The following is a 20,117-nucleotide window of genomic DNA, read 5'->3' as shown; positions in this document are numbered from 1 at the left end:
GAAATATTTTCTGGTACTGAATTTTAGTAGGTGTTCTATCATATAGTTACCTTTATAAGGAAGGGACATTAGTAATATACTGGGCACTGTCTTTGACCATCATTTTTCAAAATGTCTAGATGCTTCTCCAAATTGTTCTTTTAGACACCTAGAGGATACTAATAGAAGGGGTAGGTATTCCAAGACATACCAGAGCTATCTTAATTAGGGAAGTGAATTGAGACTGAATGGGATAAACTCCTTCTGGGTATCAGGCATTCACAAGATACATTTGTAAAATGGACTCAAATACCATGGGTCTCTTGCCCTTGTTGGAAAGCCTAAGTACATTTTGGTGGAGGCCAAGGAGGACCAGCTATACTGATTTTCACAAGGAAACACATACAGAAACCCTAGTTCCATTTTCCTCAGAGATTTAACACCATGGGTTCATAAAAGCTCCAACTTGGAAATGCTCTAGGGACCATGTGTTGTTAAAATCCCAAAGGGAGGCCAGGTAGGATTTCTGCTCATGCATCCCTCTCCTACCAGATTTGGGCTACATCCAAAGAAACCACGATTCAACATGAGATACAAAGTTCAAAGTTCAAAAATTAGGTACAAAGGTGTAGAAAAAAAACCAGTTAGATTATTCTTAATGTCCTCTCAACATCCAACTTAAAAGTAGACCTAAGAAAGTGAGTTAAGAGGCAAGATTTTCACTGAGAACTTTAGAGAAAGCTGATGGTATGCTGAGGACCTCCATCATCCTTGCACACAAGTGGAAGAGATGCACGTGCCTCCCCTCACAATAGAGGAGCTTATGGAGAACTTAATGTGTGTCGCCTTCAGTTTGGGGGACACAGTGGATTGGACCAGCCTGGGAAACCTACATGGACTGGCTAGCGGCCTTGATGGCAGACTGAGGAGACAGGATTGGGTGAATGGGTGTGGGTCAAAGAATGCAGGCAGCAGACCATGTATGCTGAGAAAACCAGCATGGAGACTTGGATGTTGCCCCCCGAGTCATCTAGGGGTGGGGTAAAGGGACCTCAGCTGAGAGAAGCAGAGACATCACTGAATTTCCAGGGAGTATAAGCAACTGCTGGGATCTAGATCTTGTTGTCCAAGGGTCCACAGGTGAGAGAACCCAGGGGTGCTGACAGGGGGAGGTCTCTGAAGAAGACTGAACTGTACTACTGGCCAAGTCTTGCAAAGGCCTTTCCTAGAACTTTCCTGCTCCCTTCTCCAGATCTCTCTTTTCCTCCAACTGTGTGTGTGTGTGTGTGTTTGTGTTTGGGAGTGTGGGGGTCAGAAAATGCAGTCAGCAGTTTAAGGGAAGAGAAGAAGTAGGGAAGGAAAGTGAACCACAGCTGCCCTCCCTCCCATGGTTGGCCTGACCTAGAAGCCAGGAGAGACCTCAACTTTAAATCTGGTTCAGAGTTTTTATTATTACATAGGACTGGACATTTTAATTTCTGGATTGAGACTCTATTTTGTGACTTAAATGACCACAGGCCTCTTTTTTTTTTTTAGCTCAGAGGGACCAGAAGTCAGAGGGCCTGCCTGAGTTTCCTTCCAGGGCCAGGGGGGAACCCACAGTACAAGTTTTAAGGGATCCCAGAAGACAAAACCAAGCTTCTGGGTGACACTTGCCCCCAGTCACACTGGCACAAAGTAGCAGGGACATGAGCAGGCCCAAGCCCATCCCTGCCCTGGAGCTGGGACAAGGAGGGTGCAGAGTCCACTGAGGGCAGGCTTAGGATTCCAGCCTGTTTAAAGGAGAGGCCTGTCCCTGGAGGCAGAGGCAGGAAGCCGAGCTCACTCTGGCACCGGGAAGTCTGGGAAATGAGGGCGCCAGTGGAGAGGCTCCCAGATCCTGGCAGGAAGGGACAGGACGCAGTCACACAGCGCTTCTGAACCCTACCCCCTGCAAGGTCAGGTTCAGCCACCAGGTGAAAAGCTTCTCCATCTGATAACAAGGTGGAGGGCCGGCCAAACACCCAGGACAGTTAGCCCGGGTGATGCGAACCTTGTGCCCCAGGCTCTGGGAAGGAAAATTAGTTCGGAACCAGAATCCAAAGAAGGTGTAATTATAGTCTGCAAGTAGACACAAATGGACTCTCACAGCTGAGAGTGCTTGGAGCACTTTGGAAGAAAGGCACAGTGAAAATACAAAGTAATATTATTATTGCCTTAATTATAATTAGAACCTACAAGTCAAGTCTTGAAAGACATTTATAGCACATCCTTACTTGTTTAGGTCAGCTTCCCAGAAAGAGGGGGAAAGACAGACTTGGACTTTTAAAATTTAGGCAAGAAACAGATCAGTCTACGGGTTAGGGCTACTATCTGGAGCTCCCCTATTTTAAGGACGCCCTTTGGGGCTCAGGTATATTAACTGCTAGAGCCTAAAAGCTCAACATGGTAGAAAATAGGCTTGTTTTTTAGCCTCGGAGGGCTACAGGCCATTTGGAAGCTTCCACCCACTGTGAAGTAATGCAACTGGTAAAATAGCTGGTAAATTTTCCATGACTCAGGGCCTGATGAGTGATGCATCTGCGAAGCAGAGCGTGAAGGGAGGATGCTGAACAAATATCTAGGGGAACCCCAATGGTTCCTGATTATTACAGGGCTTTTTGTCCTGGTTGAGGATAATTCAGACTCACTGACATTCTTCCTCTCACCTCCTCCCCTATTAGAGGGCAGGAGGCGGTGGAGTGGGGCCGGAGGGGGAAACGTTACCTGCTTATTTAGCTATTAAGGGCAGCTCTGGTAGGAAAAACCATGTGAGCAGGTCAGGGCTGACGGTTGCAATGAGTCTCAACCTCTGTTGATTTCAGGCACCCCCGCTGCCCCTGTGCTCAGAGCACTTTGGAAGTGAACAATCCAGAATGCCTGTGATCGGCAGAGACACTGAAACCAGAACTGCGTAGACATGACGTAAAGAGTCACACCACTGTGTGGTGCAGTGAGGTTTGAGCTTTGTGACTGATGAGGACAAGCGCTGCATAACAACAGCTTATGAAAAGCTGGTTTTAAAGTATCTGTTTACCTGTGTCATAGTCAATGAGGACCCAGTGGAGATGCAGCCAGGGATGATCTGCTTCTATTCACCTCCTATTTCCAAAACGTAGGCACCCAGGCTTCCTGGGCTACCCAGGTCCTCCTTCATGCCTGGCACTGCCCATCTCATGCTCTGAACCCATTACTGGCTCCCCTTTCCCTTCTCCACTCAGTACCACATTCCAAACTTACCCATCCTTAGTCTCTCCCTTAGGGACTCTGAGAGTCTGAAAATCAGCAATGTTGGATTAACACATCCCTTCTTCCAGATAACATTTTACTTGACTTTGTGGAGATGTGCCTTCACCTAAAAGGAGACTGGTGTGAGCCTTTGAGGCATCGTGTAGCCCAACAAAGTGTGGGTAGTTGGGTGCAGGGTATCCCAACATCATCAGACACACACGTCTGAAAAGGATCTTTTGTCCAACGCTGCTCTGAGTTTTTTGGCTACTATCCTCACTCAGATAAGTTTTCCTCTTCCTAAGTTTCTAATCCCTAGGTTTGTCATGACTCACACTGAAAACAAACAAATTTTACTTTTTTCCCCCTAAGTGCTGTAGCAGTTTTTCCCTGGGTGGGAAGAAACTTAGGAGTCCGCTCCAAAAACTTTAGAAAAAGGAAACTCCAATCTCTCCAATGATCACTATGTATTTTTCACTCACAGGGGGTTTTACTGAAGTAAGGAGCATTTTGTATGCCTTCTGGGTAATTCTGTGCAAAAATCCACAGTGTCAAGAGAACATGGTTATTAGCAGCAAACTGTACAACCCCTTATCTGTTTCTTCACAGGCTCTAGCCACAGGGGTCAGAGCTAAGTGCCAGCTCTTCATGCTAAAAATGTTCACAATTTGGTCTGTGCCAGCAGTGAGGACTGCAGTGTGAATGTGCGAATTCTTGCTCCAAACTGGCTAGACACACAGTTTGTAAATGTCATTTCTTGGGATCCTGTTTTATCTGAGAAACCAGATTTCACCAGTGGCACTGACATTAGCTGATGATACCGTACAAGTTCTGAATCCTGCAGGGAGAAGCTCTTTTGAGGCCCTTTTCAATACAACTGACATGCTTCTCACTTAGAGCCTTTTTAGGATGAGGTTAAATCCTCAAATCACTCTACAAATCTGACAAAATGAAAATCAAATGCATTACTTTTACAAGCTGCTCAAATCTATCTTCTCCTTTACAACATCTGATGTAACTGCTAATATAACAGAAAAATTTAAAACCTTCTCCTTGCTTTCTACCAATGGAGTTATATGGGTTCAATATATGCCAAAATACAGAACTGAAGATGCATTACAAATTTAAAATACAGATTTTATATAACAGGATGACCATCCTGGACATCCCTCTTTAAAAATTAATGTCATCATCTCCAAAGTATTTTTTGACCATGCAAAGTCAGTATCAGATAAACCTCAAATTCTAATTCTAGGGTTAGAGATGCTATCTCAAAATAGAAAAAATTGTCTTCTTCCAGAATCATTAGGTACTTGGATAGGTATGCAATAAAAGAGTCAAGCTGACAGTTAAGCTGGTCTCTAGGTATTTATTAACCTAAGAAAGGACATAGAGAACTATACCATGTATATAATCTTCAATCAGATACTCTGCTATGCTTCAAAATGAGCTTCATTAAGGTTTGTATTCAATAGAACTACTATCCATGTATATTTAAATGAAATATTTTCCCACTAAATGGAAAAGTTAATAAAAATGGGTGTCGTTATTTTGGCAGGCAACAAATAACAAGATGAGGGAGCTACATGTTCAGTAAAGTTAAAGTTGAGGTTGAAAAATGACCCTTTATTGTTCGAATTACAGTAAATTCTTGTTTGCCTGGTATCCAAACTTCTTGAAACGTCAAATAACAGAAATGCTTTGGAAACACTGTTTTTATGGTTTTTATGATGTGACTAGTAACTAAGCTGATAAACAGATGTATGTAACTAACAAAAACAAAACCTTCTAAGCTGCACCTTAATTAATAGCCATGTGGTTTCCTCCCAGGATATTTGCCATCTGAGGTTATGGTCCTCTGCTCTAGGTTCTGTGCTCGTGGAAGGGCTCTGAAAGGTTCTGAAGGGTTGTGTGCACCCAAGGCCCAAGTACAGCACCCACAGAGCAAAGAGGCAGAAAATGGTAGTGGCTAAGTGTGTGGACTCTGATGGCAGCTGGCCTGGGTTCAGATCCCTGCCAGACCACTTACTAGCTGTGTGACTTTGTACCAGTTATTAATCTGCTTTAGCCGCAGTTTCCTTATCTGTTAAAATGCATCATAGACTTGTTGTGAAGAATATATAGACTATACAGTGTTTAGAATAATATTGGCACATAGAAGGCAATAAACATCAATGATTATTATCCCCAAATGTTTTTCTCCCAATGGATCCCAACCTTCAGTCTATGCCTTGACCTGACTAAAGATAATGATAGGACCGTATTCAGGAGGGTTACCATAGAAACCTGTCACCTTTCTATTGCCCCAGGTACAGCTCCTAAAATTCCATCACTTGAGCAAGTGTCAACAGAGTATATTTGGATGTTGAACACGAGTGTTACTATTAGCAGTAACAATGGCAAACACTTTTCTGCAAGTGTTACATGCTCTGCCTCAGGAGCCAGTTGAGACGTAGGGCTCTGGCCCATCTCAAATCCAGAATTCCCAAGCTCCTGCTCCCTATGTCTCCAAACACCAGGTTCACCATTCCATCTTGGCCTTCTGACCAATTACAGATTTTCTCACTCTTCCTAATGACTGTGTGCTCTAGATTTAAGAGGAGGAGATCTCCTTTCATCCAGGCCAATGCAGAGCAAGCATGAAGAAAACATTTGTTTCTCTTCTCTGCTTGGCTGTCAGGTCTTTGGGAGCTGGCCAGGAGGAAAGATAGTGCCACAGGGAACCACAAAACCAGTGTCAGCTGCCTGGATATCACAGACTTCTGGGGTGACACTTTTCTCCAGCATCAAGCAGAGTGGCAAGGACCCCATCCCACATGTGGTGGAAGACAGCGTGCCCCTCCCTACAAGGAGCTTACTTATCTCCTAGTCACCTCTTTTTTCAGATTTCTTGCTTCCACTGCACTCTTGAGCTACTGTGTGTCTTGCCTCCTAGAACTGCTCCATTCTCCCCACTGTTTTGTCCCAGGCTGGACACTGCCCTAAATCCTTCATTTTCTCCAAAGCACAACATGAAGCTGTGGTGTATAACAGTGTTTGGAGCAATGGAGAGGTTATAGGGACAACAGGAACAGCAGATCTCATTGATGTGAAAGCCCATCAATTACTGCCACCTGGGGAAATTTCCTGCTGGCTGTGCCATCCCTTGGGCCCATCTTGATGCTGTTTCTCAGGTCCATCCTTCTCCTCTCTCCAGGCCTTTCTTCCCTTTGTAGGGGCCAGTCTTCTCCGGATTTTAATTTCTTTCTCATGCATAGCATCTAGCTCTCCATCCCTTGCTCCCAACTAAGCTCACGTCTACCTTTGCAGATTTACCAGCTCACCAAGGTGCTTTGCTAAGCAGAGGTCTCTGACTTCGGGGTTCTGTCCTTAAGCTGCATGAAGATCTGACAGAAGCTTTGCAATCGCATGATCAAAGTTATAACTAGGACATTTGTTCCCCACAATCTCTGTAAGAGAGAGGAGGACAGTATCTTGGTTAGGATAGGTATCGGTGCAGCTCGATGTCAGAGACCCACAATAACAGTGGCTAAAAGAATGGAATCTTAGCTTGTCCACACGTATACGTCTGAGCTGGACTTGGGACTTTGCTACCTGAAGTCATCCTCAGGGATGCAGGTTCCTTCTATCTGATTGCTCTGCTGTCGCTAAGGTGTGGTCTTCATCACCTGGTTCCAGATGGCACATGGCTAACTTCCACTCCACCCAGCAAGAAGGAGTAGAAAGCCAGGGGAAGCCGTTTTCTTCTAGGGCATAATGTGGAAGTCACTTACACCACGTGCCCTCACATCTATTGGCCAAAACATTATCACATGCCTGCAAGAGAGGCTGTGAAACAGTCTTTATTTCAAGTGACCGTGTGCCCAGCTGAAAACTGGGGGCTACTCCAGAACTTCACTGTTCAATACTGGTAGCCACTAGCCCCATGTGGCTATTCAAATCTAAAAGAATCAAATAAAATTTCAAATTCAGTTCTTCAGTCAGCCTAGCCACACTTCAAGTGCCCAACAGCCACATGTAGCTCATGGTGACGGCTTTGCACAGGGTGGATATAGAACATTTTCATCATCACAGAAGGTCCTACTGGACAGTGCTGCTAGAGGAGAAAGGGGCACGATTGGCAGTCACTGTCACCAGCAGTATAAAGATTTACTCTGCCCCTTTCAAGAGTAAGTCCCTTGGGGTTGGGGACTTTGTCCAGTACGGCTCTGTGCTGTGGTTGCTCCCTCGTTTGAGCATGCCCTGCAGCTAGCTGTTCACCCTGCAGTATCCTTGGATCTAACACAGGCCTGGCACAAGTAGACAGTCACGAGATGTCGGTTCCCTATGCACCCCCTACCCGCCCGCCATGCCCTCATCCACACTCACGGTTCCCATCCCCTCTGTGGAACTTAGTTACAAAGTCCTGCGCCACCTCCCTGATGGGGAGACATCATTAATCACTTTCCCCAGAACAGAGGAGATGAGACTTGGCCAAGGTGAGGGAGTGAAGTGTCTGCCAGGGTGAGGGCTCCAGCTCTCTCTCCCTCCACTCATTAGTGTCCGCTTTGATGCAGGGGAAAGCCTGACAGTGACAGATGACCACATTCTCAAGCCTTTTTAAGAATTCATGGAAAGAAAATAACCACACTTACTTGCAGAAGAGAGGGAGGTTATTCTGACTAACTCGGCCCTCAGCCTGCAGGTACGTTTGTCTTGGACAATATTTGCTGGGAAACTCGTGGGCCACCTGAGAATCCATGCCAGGTCTTTATGCTGAAGGACTGCTGGACCCTCAGAGCCAGGTCACTTTCTCCCTTGACCCTTTGCTTCTAGGTGCTCTGTGACCTTATATCCCCTTCCTCTAGACCAGGAATTTACATGCTATGACATTCCAGAGCCCCTGGATGGTAAAGGGGTGAGGGAGGAGGCCAAGTGTGTTTGAAAGTTTCAGCAATTAGTCCCTCAGGTCAAACATCTGTGTTTCGGCTCTTGGGAAAGAGGGAGGAAGCATGAAATCGTTAATTCTTAAACTTTGTGGGGTCACATTACCCGTATGAGAATTCGAGACTGTCTCCTCAGAAAAATGCATGTACACACCAAAATCTACAAACATCTTGGAAAGTTCACGGACCTACTTAATTAAATTGTGTTACCATTTGGCTTGGAGTCCCAAATGGTCACTGTGGTTTCTTAACGTTTTATGAGAGAGCATTATCAAGCTTAAAGAAGTCCTCCAAGGCCCTGGCTTACTAGAGGCCAGTCGTAGACTGATGTCACAGCTTGTAGGCGCCATTTTCCTCCTTTTTTTTCTTTTTTGGATTTCTTTGTTTCTGGGAATATGAGGAACTCCTTGTCTAGAATGACGCCCCAGGGATAAAAGCAGCCACATCCACCAGGGCTGAGAAAATACCCGAAGGTTCAGCCAGGAGCACAAATTACCCAGATTGGAAGATAGGGAAATGAAAATGCATGAGAAATGAAAATGCATGAGGCTCAACTGCACAAACTTTCAAACGAGAAAATAAAATTCCTGATTTGAAATCTCCTTGGGGAGCAGAGTTCTTTGCTCTCTGATGAGAACAAAAGGTTACTGCCTTGCATAGTGGATGTTTTCTCCTTAGAGCGTGGGCGGCTTGTTGAGAGGCTTCCTGAGGCCTCTTGGCTCAAGTGCAGGGAGCAAAGCGTGAGTGGAAGGTGGAGTGAAGCGTGGAGGGGCCACACTTGCAGAGACTGGATTATTAGGATGTGTGCTGTCACGTGAGGCTGCCATCTATGACACTCTTAACCCTTTCTGCTTTGCCCAGAGCTGCAGCTCCCGGGGCAGCTGGTGTTCATTGCCTCGGAAGCTCTGCCCCTTAAATCAGTGGTTCTCAGCCCTAGCTGCGCATTAGGACCCCCTGGAGAACTTTAAAACTACTGCTGCCCAGACACCGCCATTTGACTGGTCTGGAGTGGGTCCCAAGAGTCCCTGGAAATAAAAGCTCCCCAGGTGATTCCAATGCACACCTAGGGCAGAGAATCATCACTTTAAAGTGTTGCTTGAAACTATCAAAAGTTTTCTGAGGAGCTGTAGAGAATTTAGAAACTTAATAATCAGAGAAAAGCTAAAAGGACTGTTCCTTTAACAAACATGACTGCCTTAGAGATGGGAAAACCATGTCGTCCGAGAAGGTTGACCAGGAAAATGGGCTTGTGGATCTGACATTCGTCCTCCTTTCAGTCCTTAAATAACAGATTCTGATCAGCTTCAGTAATGAAACTGAAGTTCTGTTAAATACTTAATAAGATGAGAGTTTCCAGAGAGAATTAATTAAGAATGAGTTTAATACTATTCCAATTAGGTGTGGGCTAAATAATGCACTGCATGAAAATTCAAACCAGAGATCAAGTAGGCTGTGGGAGTCCCTCTGGTCAGGGAGGGGGTTACTGACAGCTCAAAGGTGGGGAAGGTCGGCTGTGCACATTACTTGGCAATAAAATCTAGAGAATTTGCACTTTGACAGGGTTTAATACTATTCCAACGAGGCTAAATGTCACTATTCTTCCAACTAGATTATTCTTGTTTTTAGGAAGCAGATAGAAGATTAAGGGTGACCCCTGGGGACTGTTCAGTGATATGTCAGAGCAATCAGTAAGTTGGAGGTTTTAGTTTGGGTTCCCACAGACTCGTGCTCCAAAACAAGGATTGCAGGACAAGTAGTTCATTTGGAAGGTGATCCCAGGAAACATTGGAAGGGCAATGGAGAAGGGAGACAAGGAAGGAAAGAAAGGCTATAAAGGATATGTAATTAAGTAGTTACCACTGAGGGCAACTGGGTTGCCATGCAACAATGCAGACACGCCTCGGTCACCCCAACGGAGATGCAAGGAAGCTGGGCTCGTTATCCACCAAGTCCCCATCCACCATGGGTTGAGGGCTACTTCTAGAACATTAACTCTCCTCTTCTGGCTCCCAGGCCTAATGTGCTCCCCTGGCCAGGTAAAGGCTCTCAGAGAAAGAGTGGCAGGTATGCGAAATAAGCAGCCTTTGGTGTGTAGAGATAATATGGGCAAGGCACTGACAGTGTCTGCTGCAGTGGATGAATACTGAGAGTAAAGCTGTTATTCACCCATCCATCCATCCATCCATCCATCAACCCATCCAATAGAATCATAATCAAGTGGTAGACATATACAATTCAGAATAAGGGCTGGGCACATAAACGCTTACAGATTTCTGTACAGTGGTTTTGCGGAGAAGAACCAGGAGGGTACGCCGGTCCACCACATTTCTTTTTATCTGCCTGCCAGTCTCCCAGCCCACCTGATCATTAAATCCAGGAAGAATTGCTTCCTCTGACTCTCCAAAAATCTGGTGTGCTTAAAACTTCTTCCTTCCATCACCCACTCCCATTCCAATGCTCAAAACTCAATGACAGGTTAGCAGGTGGGATACCATTGGATCTGGCCCATCAGAGATAAAGGGAGAAAAGTCACTTGGTAAGAGCCACCGACACTAAAGGAGATGAGAATTGCCTGACTGAGCTGGGGCTGGGTCCCCTGACCTTCTTGCCATTATTAACTGCTCTGCTCCTGTCAAAGCAGCCTTCTGCTGTGACCTCCAGACCCAACTAAAAGCATGAATTCTTTAACAGCTATCTGATATTTCTTTCTACTAACCGAGTAGTCAAAGAGATTCTTACCAGTAAGAAGCCAGAAGTGAGCCAGAATCCAGGGTCATTGCAGGCAGAGGGGAGGAACCAGCTTGGGTGAGTGAAATTCAAATGCAGTCATTTTATCCTTTAACAGAGCCAAACAGAAACACCTACTAAATCTTCAGGCTTTAAAAAGTAACAAATGCTGTGCAAAATCAAATAATCTCACTCCATCCCTGGCCTTCCTTTCTGCAGGGCAGGGTTTGGGGTGGGGCAGGGGATAGGGAAGGATGCAGTGGAGGAAAGTGAGGGCCAAGAAAGGGGGAGCTTAAAGGGGGAAGGGTTGGCACCACCTGGCACAGAGAATCAGGCTCCTGTGTTTGCTCTGCTCATCTCAGGAGATGCCATCAGTCAGACAGACAGCAATTGCCCCTTCTCTGAGAGTTCGCTTATATCTTAATGGTCTGCCTCTCAAATTCTCTGTTCCATCCCTCAAAGGTAACAACACACTGTTGTGTGGGGGACAGTGAGGACCTTTGAACCATAACATTATCTCTTTTTCTTACTTCAGAATGCCCAGAAAAACGTCAATGAAATTTCTAGGGCTTTTAAAAATACTTTCTATTAAAGACATACATTAAATACATTACGCTTCCTCCCAACTTATGATTTTTAGAGACAAAACTAATGTAGCCCTAGAGTCTTACCCAGTTCTGGCAGACTTTAAAAATTCTCTTTATGAGAAGTTGTGGTACATATATACAATGGAATATTACTCAGCCATAAAAAGGAACGAAATTGAGTCATTTGTTGAGACGTGGATGGATCTAGAGACTGTCATACAGAGTGAAGTAAGTCAAAAAGAGAAAAACAAATATCGTATATTAATGCATGTATGTGGAAACTAGAAAAATGGTACAGATGAGCCAGTTTGCAGGGCAGAAGTTGATACAAAGATGTAGAGAACAGACATATGGACACCAAGGGGGGAAAACTGTGGTGGGGTGGGGATGGTGGTGTGCTGAATTGGGCGATTGGGATTGACATGTATACACTGATGTGTATAAAATTGATGACTAATAAGAACCTGCAGTATAAACAAACAAACAAAACAACTAATACTAAACTTTCATTGGGTTATTTGTATGGAAATATGTTAATATAAATATTTCAGACATTACGTGAAATTTCTAAAAATCTTATATGTTCTGGTATAATGTTATAAGTCATAATTCTAATTATTACTTTAAAATGTATATCTCAGAAATAACTAAATTTCCTTGTCAATTGCACTATTATGAACTTTCATCAAATCTTTAACTGTGGTCATTTTTAAGTCTTTTGTCATTTACAGACAGTTCTGGGTGTACTCTGATGCTTTTGCAAATATGTTCCTATAAAAGGGGTTCATCTTCAAGGAATTCATAGAAAAGACTCTGACAAGTACAGGTTTCTGGTAACTGTACTGCTGAACTGAATGAATAAGCATTTTCAGAACTCTAATGAAAAACTGATGAACTCATAAAAGTGCTAACAAAAGATCAAGATTAAAAAAAAATTAATTACATGGGACTGAGTGAACTGATGAGGATGATTATAATTTTTGTGACTTTCTGTTTGAATTAAAAAAAAAAAATCCCACAAGGACTCAGAGGCAAAGAATATAGAAATCAATTTTCACTGCAAAGTAAAGGAGCTGTTACAGTGGAGGATTACTGGACTGAATGTCAATATTATGACATAGTATGAGTGTGTTTCATGTTTGGTAATTGCAATCATTGTTGCTTTTGTTGTGGTCATCCATGTACAATGCTTGGTGTCAGTCTATCTCTTGTAAAAATAAAATACAGTGTGTGTGTGTGAAAAAAAAAAGTAAACAATGCTTGATAGGATAATGAGAAAAAAAAATTCTCTTTATGGCCTTTTCTGGTTATAAAAATAATTCACCTCATAAAAATTCAACCCAAACAGAGATCAAGAAGACTGTGGGAGTCCCTCAGGGTCAGGGTTGGGGGTTACGAGCAGCACAAAGCCGGGAGTGTCTGTTGTGCGTGTTACTTGGCAATAAAACCTCGAGACTTTGCACTTTGACGGGGCACTAATGTCAAAGTGGCTTCATCACACAGGCCTCTTTCAAATGTCCCACCTCCTGGGGATGGTGAGGTGGAGGCAGCAGGCTCCTGGCCCGTCCTATTATATAAATCATGTAACACGGTTCCACACGTGTTCACTGAGTCCCCAGCAATGAGAAGGCATTGATGAGAGGGGCAGACAGGAGACAGATTTCTCCAAGATCTCGCCTCTCCACGGCCGGTGGTGAAGGGAGATAGACCTAAATAAAACAGCCACACTCTTCATGCACAATTGTAATCAGTGACAAGAAGTGCTGAGGAAAGGAACTTGGTTCTAAGAGAACATGTAACAGAGGACTCTGCCCTAGATGGGGGTTAAGGAAGACTCCCCTGATGAAATAATGCTGAGATTAGAAGGAGGCGGCGTTAACTAGAGGAAGGGGTGGGGCAGTAGGATGGGGAGCCCTAGGCATTGCCGGTGGCAGCAGTGCAAAAGCCCTGTGGTAGGAGGGGATCTCTGCATTTCTAGGGACTGAAAGAAGGCTTGTGAGGAACAGAGAGTGGTGGATAATGCAGTGGAATCAGGCAGTGTTTGTCAGTCAGGCTAGGGGTCTGGGAAAACTCAGGAGGGTTTAAGCAGGATTTGCGAGCATGTGGGCCAGTGGGGGATAGAGGCATGCTCACGCTAGTTGCATTTGGAAAGTGGACGGGGCAGGGCAAGAGAAGTGGCAGCGTTGTTGATGGGTGTAACCCCAGCTGGTGGGCTATTGCAGTTGTCCTGGCCAAAGCAGCCGGAGGCTTGCCTGGGGCTGGCATGTGCCTCCAAACCCTCTTACAGCCACAAACACAGCATTATTGCTTCTGTGACTGGCTTCCAGACACCAGTCCACGCCGCCAGCCCAACTGCATCAGCTCCCCTGAGGGAGCTTCCTGAGCTCCTGTAACATATCGATTCTTATTTAGTAGGTCTCAGGAAGGCCTGGGAATCTGGAGTTTTAAAGCTTCTCCAGGTGACTCAGATGTTTGTCCACATTTTTTCAGTTTTCTCCGCAAAGATTTGCTTGGGAAGATGGTGTTGAACCCTGAACTGAGCACTGGGTGTTAGTTCAATTTCACCACTCCTAACAGTGTGACCTCAAACAAATGGCTTCACCTCATGAATCTCAATTTTACCATCTATAAAATGGGGGTGATCATTATCTTCCTGTGTGCCTGGTGGGTGGGGGGTGTTTTGAGGATCTAATGAGATGATGAATTTGAAAGCATAACACAAATACCTGATACTCTCTACCTGCAAACAAACAATAGTTTTCAGTGTGGAAAAGGCATTCAGATTTTATTTCTTGGTGCTTTGGCCCTTTTTTCTCTGGCTACCTTGTGTAAGTGAGGGCTGTCTAATGGTGCTGATGCTTCGTTCCAAATGCCCCCTCCCAATTCACTGAGGAGGGGGTGCATCTCCCTCCCCCTTCCTTAAGGATCTGCCCTCCTTCTAGGCAATGGCCGCTGTGTCCCCTTTCACATGCTCATACACTCGTCCCCGCAGCAGCCAGTATTGCTGTTCCCACTGCCTTTGGCTGTACATCAGCTAACGTTTGCTACATGCCAGGCACTGAACTAAACTCTGTACACATATTACTAAAAATTGTCCCTATCACCCCCTTTAAAAGACGAGGAAACTGAGCTGTAAAGAGGTCAAGTAATTTACCGAAGGTCTTGTGGCCAGGAAAGCAAGGAGCTATTTGAACCGATTAAACAATCTGTTGAACCATCATTTGTAGGAGGGGTCTGACCATTAGGCTCAAACTTCACCTTTGCCTTTCTTCCAGAGGAATAGGATGCTATCAGGCAATGGTGACTCTTGGGGTGAGTGTAGATCCAACCTTGAGCTTCATTAAGCAATGGAAATGCTCATAAGGTTGTGAGCCCCCTGAGGGCAAGGACACCCTCATTCATCTTTGTGTGAATGGCACAAAGCAGGTGTTTGGTAAAGTTTGTTGATGAATGAAGCATTGGCAAGATGACTATGGGGGAAAAAAAGCATTTATCAGTGTACTGCTGGCTTCCAACACTTCGTGTTGAATTTGGAACAATAACGATGTTAACTTAAAAGGTAAGTGGTGCTTTACAGTTTACACAATGTAGCAACATAATATTTATCCCGTGAGATGATTTTTATACCCATTAGAAGAAAGACAAAAGTGAGACTCGGGAGGTTAAATGACTTGCAAGGCTACAGCGTGAATTGCTGCAGAGAACACCAGCATGGAAGTCAGACAGACGGATTATAGCCTCGATTGCCCTAGTTACCATGTGGCTATGTGGCACTGAACTATGTATTCATGCCCTAGAATCCCCACATCACTCATAGGTAAAATGAAGATGTTTATAGCATCATTTACATAGTATTTCCTTGAAGATTAAATGAGATCATGCATAAAAGCACCAGGCACATAGTAAGTGTTCAGTAAACATTAGCTCTTGCTAGTGGAGATAGAACTGGTGAACTCTGGTCATCTGACTTCAGTTTAATGTTCTTTGCCCCAGATTTGAAGTTTGTGACCAGTATGTTTATATTGAACAAATACATGGCAGAATATTATAGAGAATTTATGAAAATATTTACCAAAAGAGTTGGCATTTGCATTGATGAAAACCAAAGTAGTAGGACCCTCAGGACTGACCGGTGGTGGGTGTCTTTGACAAACTTGGGTCCTTATTTTGAAACTAAAAAAGATGGTCCCCTCTGCTTATAACTACAGTGGCCAGCACAGTGACCCTGGCTCATCGTCACCAACTAATTTCAGTAGTTACATGAGGCATCACTTGAGAATGGAATATCATTCATTCATTCAACAAACATTTATTGGGCACCTATTGTGTGCCAGCCACTGTGCTGGGAGTCAGGATGTGATGGTGAACATAAGGGGCCAAGTCTACAACTGCATGAAGTTCACAGTCTAGTACGAACACTGGAGAGGTTGCTCTTAGCCCTGGAGAATCTTGGGACCCAAAGAGCCACACCCCTGGTGGAACACGGGACCTCTCGAGCAGGCGGTGACCAGGGTATGTTATGATCCATTTTCTCTTAGTGGTAAAGCTGTGAGCAAGTCTCAAAGCCCATTTCTTCTTGAAGGAAGCACAGGCTAGAACTGGTTATAGAAATAAAGCAGAGAGGAGAGGGCCTTCTTTGAGTGGGGTCCCAGGACCCATGAAAACCTCTCCTGATGGCAGATACCCTCTGGCTGGAGAGAGAATCCCATGCCTTATCCTGATCTAATCTGACTGTCCTTTTAAATGTTATCCCAAAGGATGTGTATTCTTGACTGGATGGGACAGGGAAGGAAGCCCCTTTGATCTTCCATGATGAGACTTACATCCCTTCAATGTAGATTCACAGAGAGCTGGTAGCTTAGTAGAGAGATTTAAGTTATCCAGAATTAACAACTGGAAACATAAACAACATTTATGGTCTTAGCCTCTTAGCTACTGATATAGAGACAACCAGAGTTAAAACATTGGTTTACAGGTCCTCTTCCTAAGCAATGTGTTTATTTCCAAAGAAAATGTGTTCTCATTTCCAGACCATATTTACCGAGTGTCCCAAGCCCAACATTGGAGCTGGCAGAAAGGACCTAGCTACAATTTGTGTCGTGCCTTTTCTTTTGTATGAAAGGCAGGGACTTCCCTGGTGGCGCGTGGTTAAGACTCCACACTCCCAATGCAGGGGGCCCAGGTTCGATCCCAGGTCAGGGAACTAGATCCCACATGCATGCCTCAACTAAGAGTTCACATGCCACAACTAAGGAGTGGGCGAGCCGCAACTAAGGAGCCAGACTGCCGCAACTAAGACCCAGCACAACCAAATAAATAAATATTAAAAAAAAAAAAAAGAAAAAAGAAAGGCAAATGTCTTATATAGGACCTGCCTCATAGAATCGGCTTGGGAATCAAATGAGATCATGTATGTAAAACACTTAACTCAGTGCCTGGAATATTGTAAGACATAACTATTTGTAGTGGATTTCTCATGTTGGTCTGCCTGACACCCATCTCTCCTTTGGGGAACAGTCCCCCTCCCATTTCACATGGCCTTGGTAGGCGTGGAACCCAGACTGGGCTGATCGTGGTACCCTTTCTCCCACCTGTGGCAGGAGAGAGTTAGGCCAACATGCAAAAAATGTGCAGAAATGAAAGCTGGGTGGACAGAGAGAGGGTCCTGGCATACCTGGGAACAGTTTTGGTCCCTAAATCGGGGTTCCTATGCAATAGTTCCTTATTCAATTCCATGAGCTTCCCTGAGTTAAGACACAAAGGTGAGCAAAAAGTTCCCCTTTTGCTTAAGTTGGGTTTCTATAACATACTCTTAGGATCATGAGGCTGTGAGGGCATGAAGCTGTAAGCCCGAACGACAGGAGGATGGGGTGAGGCACCGCCCTTTCAGGTGCCCACAACTGAGAACTGAGAATGTTCTTGGTACATTCCCTGGGTCTTAGTCACTGATGTTTCAGCAGGCTGCAGAAAGTCTCCTTTCATCTGCCTTTCACCTATCCTGGATGAGTCACATCACTTGGCTCACCACCGAAAGTCACCCTTCCCTTCCGAGTCTCAGAGACAACAAGTAAGCCGAGAACTTGGAACTGTGTCTTAGTGATGGGGACCCCTCACCTGTTTAGATGAGGAAGGACATCCAGTGGTCTCTGTAGGTCAGTCGCAGCCCAGGCCAGGGGCTGGAAGGAAAGCAAAGCGGGCATAATGAGCAGTGACATTTAAACTGGAAAACAGATATTAATACCAGGGCACTTTCTGTGTTTTAGTCACCTTTGGATCCCCGGTGTGAGTGCAGTATCGGGTACTTTATTAAGTTCCCTATTAAGGTCTCAGTGAGCGGAAGGAATCTGAGCAGGCAAGGAACATGTCTTTAGTTCACTCCAGTTATAAGGCCACACTGCACAAGGCCCTTAAGGGGTGAGTTGAAAAGGCTTGAGACCTGCCTCCTGCCTTTGAGGCGCTCCATCAGAGTGAGGGAGGTGAGAAAATTGATGCACTGGGAGAAGTCAGTGTATCATGGAAGATATGGTTCCAAGTCCACGGGGTGGCGCTCTCTACTGAGAGGTTGGAAAGGCCGGGAGAGTGGGGTTTCTGCTGGCATCAGAGGGTGAGTGGGATTCCAAAACGTGGAGAGTGAAGCAGAAGATCGGGCAGCTGTGGGTCAAGGGAAGCAGGAGCTGTAGACCTGCAAGGTCAGGGAGATACAGCTGAACAGATAAAATAAGAAGTGTCCTGGAGGGCGCAGGGGTCTGTAGCGTTAGGAGGTGTGGAAGGGTCAAGGAGCAGTTTCTGCTCGCCTATTCAATTTTGGTGACAAGGTAGCATTTGACCTTGACCAACTGGAGGGATGCAGGGGGGAGGGGTGCCCTTGGTGGCAATGGAGAGGTGTGGGCAAAGTGTGGTTCCTGACAAGCAGCACCAGCAGCATCCAGGAACTCGTTAGTAAGGCAAACCCTCCACCCCACCCCAGATCTGCTGATTCAAAAACTCCAGGGGCGCGCCCCTGCTGGGTGTGCTTTAACAAGCCCTCCAGGTGATTCTGATGTCTGGCCTAGTGCGGTCAGCATGCAGAGAGTGTCTGAGGGGGCCAGGCAGGCAAGGTGGGCTGGCGTCTGATTGCAGGATCCTAAATACCAGATTCTAGAATTAGGGCATTTCCCCTGTACCATTGAGAAGCTACTAAAAGTTTGTGAACATGAGTCATTTATTCACTCATTCATCCAGCCAGTATTTATTGTGCACCTTCCATGTGCCAGGCCCCATACTGGGCACTGGGACCCAACAGAAAACACGCCCATGTTAGTTCAGGCCAGTGTTTTAAGTGCGAGCTTATCTGTAGACGAGATTGCTATTGCCTGTCTTTTTTTAAAATCTGATTTACTAACGGAACAAACACCTATTACGCTCTCCAGAAACAACTCTGCTGCTTGTCTCTGCCAACAGAAGTTGTTTGGCTAAACATTTACTAAAGTTTCAAACACCAGTGATGGGAACTGATGGAGAGAAAACAGAGGCGCACGCGCACACACATACACACACAATGTAAAGGGGTGGAAATGGGGTCAAGGAACAAACTTTCAGATATAAAATAAATAAGTCCTGGGAATGTCATGCACGGTGCAGTGACCATAGTTAGTAATGCTGTGTTGTATATTTGAAAGTTGCTAAGAGAATAGATCTTAAAAGTCCTCATCACAAGAAAAAAATTGTAACTATGTGAGGTGAAGGAAGTTACCTAGACTTATCGTAGTGATCATTTCACAATATATACACATATCGAATCACTATGTTGCACACTTAAAACTAATACACTAGTATATATCAATTATATCTCATTAAAAAATTTTTTTTAAATAAAGGGGTAGGGTCAGTGGGAGGAAGCATTTTCCTTCAGCCTGTGCTTTCTGCCAGAGAGATGCGTTTTACTGAGTTCTCAGATGGAACTGCAGCCTTGGACTTCGGACCGTGAGGGCCAATTAACTCCAGGTGTTTCAGGAAGCTGTGTGCCCAGAGGGTGGGGCGGCGAGGGGAGGGGAAGAGAAGGAAGGAGGCAGCTGTAGGGGACTTGCTCCTGTTCTCCCACATCAATTCTGCTGGTTGCTCTTGAGGAAACTGGAGCTTGATCTCAAAGGCAAACAGGTGTTTTCATCTGAGTTCCATGAAACAGCTAATGTGCTCTTCTGGAAGGTCAGACATCCTCCGGACAACTTTCAGTCCTCTTTACTGTTTGGACAAGGGCCAAAGTGGGGGTGAGGAGGGGGAGGTTGGAGCACCTCCAGGGTCCCGGTCTCAGGCCACAAGGCTCCTCTTGCTTCCCACCCGGCTGACTGAGCTTGGTGGGCATGGTCCTCCGCTCGGGAGAAACCAGCTAAGGCGAGCGGTGGTCGCACCAGGTGGCATAGGACAGGATTTGGAGGTGTCCCAGGGCTATTCCAGTTTGAGCTTGGGCTCTCTGGCCTCTAAGAAAACAGAGACAGCTTTCTGATCTTCCCTAAACCCTCCTTCTCCCGAGTCAGCACCCTTGTCAGGACCTCAGAGAGATTCCAATTCCTCTCCTACCCCAATAGAGCAATAATCGTTCACTCCTTCCACTGAGCCGTCCTCAGTTCGCTCCAGATCAGAGGAAAGGACCAGGAGAGAGAAGCTGAGAAATCTG

At 45.3% G+C, this 20,117-nt stretch overlaps 1 long non-coding RNA gene across 2 annotated transcripts in view; it reads right to left on the bottom strand.

Moving 5' to 3' along the window:
• LOC309643703 overlaps nt 1–20,117 on the bottom strand; it is a 160,282-nt gene that overhangs the window by 48,329 nt on the left and 91,836 nt on the right. For both annotated transcript variants that reach the window (XR_014254002.1, XR_014254003.1), the window contains exons 6-7: nt 17,579–17,640; nt 10,890–10,986 (exon numbers count right to left, since the gene is read on the bottom strand). This is a non-coding gene — a long non-coding RNA (uncharacterized lncRNA). The remainder of the gene's footprint in view (nt 1–10,889; nt 10,987–17,578; nt 17,641–20,117) is intronic.

The sequence above is a fragment of the Balaenoptera physalus genome, assembly GCF_965194825.1.
Source record: "Balaenoptera physalus genome assembly, chromosome: 15".
Taxonomy (NCBI): Eukaryota; Metazoa; Chordata; class Mammalia; order Artiodactyla; family Balaenopteridae; genus Balaenoptera; species Balaenoptera physalus.
This window is presented reverse-complemented; position numbering and strand designations above follow the sequence as displayed.